We start from the raw sequence: 1,607 nt of genomic DNA on the forward strand, positions 1-1,607 counted from the left end.
TGTGCTAGCTTCCAAATAGTTTGCTCACAGGTTGTGCGTTCCTTGTAGTGCAGATTATGCGGCACAGATAGTGCTCATGGATGACTGTGTGGAGCATTTTAGAGAGTGGTTTTAGCACGGTTTTATGTAGCTTCTGCTATGTATGCATTTGCGTATCCATCTAGACATAGATATGCTTGCAAATAGCACATTCTCATATTTACATTGTATTTTGGACAGTAGCAGTTGTCCATAGAGCCACTCGTTTTCAGGAGAGAGCTTGTTCGCCAGATCGTGGAATTTTGCTATTGAGACACAAAGTGTTTGTTTTCATGCGTTTTTGGTGAGATTTTTGAGATATTGCTCAAAATACACTTTGTCCGTTTGTCCCCAGACGCTGGCTATGTTTTGCAAGTGTTCACAACCTACTCTTTGATGGTTTAATGATCGAGTTTTCTTTTATACTCTCACTTTGATAGATTTTATTAGTCTTGTATACTCTCGCAGGAGTGAGAGTTGCATATGCTTGTGTGGCTATAGACAGACAGTCACAAGCTTTATAGGTTTTACAAGTTTTTGTGTTGTTCAAAGACTTGCAAGCAGTTTTTTTGGTGGAATGTGTTTTGAGTGTGTTTGCCCACTACTGTGCATATGGTTATGCGCTTTACGCTCAGTTGAGCTGTTTGTCCTAAATTTGGCTCACTTGGTTTAGTGATGTTGTTTATGCTTGTAGATTGTGGACCTTTATAAAGCTTTCTAATGCTGATTTTCATGATTGTGCAGTGACTGATTGATCTCCTACTCTATTGTTAGTTTGGTATGGTTCATGGTCGAGAATGTGCTTAGAGTCTTTTGCTCATACTATAAGGTAGACTCTTCTCCCAGGATTTCTTGCCATAGTTTGGTTTCTAGACATCCAATTAGTAGACATGTGTGACAGTTTAGAGTCGAAAGTGGTGACTTGTGAGAGACGGCGGTCTCATAGTTGTTGATACATGCGATGTTGGCATTGTGGACACAAGGCACATTAAGCACCGTTGTTTCAAACGTATGACACTGTAGCGGAGATATATACGAGATGCAAATGAGGTTTTGACACATGCTAGAGAAGTGGCTTCATATGCCAGAGACAGTGATGTCATGTTTTCCTTTAGCGTTCCTCCTCCTTACATGTCTTCTAGAGGTGGCACACCTTCCCGTTGGTTGCTACATGAGGACGCAGTTTCCACGTGACATCGCATCATCAATGGTTTAGAAATTTCTCTAGTGAAAGCTTTGGCTATGTGCACTTGGCTGATGGTTCGGTATTTGACATTACAAAATGCAAGAGATGTTTACTTGTCATTTTCGAGCGGTGCGTCACATACGCTACAATATGTGCGATATGTTTGATCTCAATGAGACAGTTAGCGGATTGTTGAAGTCAAATATTGCTTAGAGAACAATCTTTCTAGATGCATTGCAGGTCATTAGTGATTTGCCAGAGTAGCCCGTAGTGGCTTGGTATATCCTATGCATGTACATTAGGTTTGAGACGGCATGGTCTCAATTTTTTTGCTGACATGTTTTGAGCGAGAGATGAGGCGTGTCTCCTTTGCGAGTGAGCTCCAATATGTTCACAAGACAGA

The sequence above is a fragment of the Adiantum capillus-veneris genome, chromosome 6 (genome assembly GCF_014529385.1).
Source record: "Adiantum capillus-veneris isolate H3 chromosome 6, ASM1452938v2, whole genome shotgun sequence".
In the NCBI taxonomy this organism is placed as follows: Eukaryota; Viridiplantae; Streptophyta; class Polypodiopsida; order Polypodiales; family Pteridaceae; genus Adiantum; species Adiantum capillus-veneris.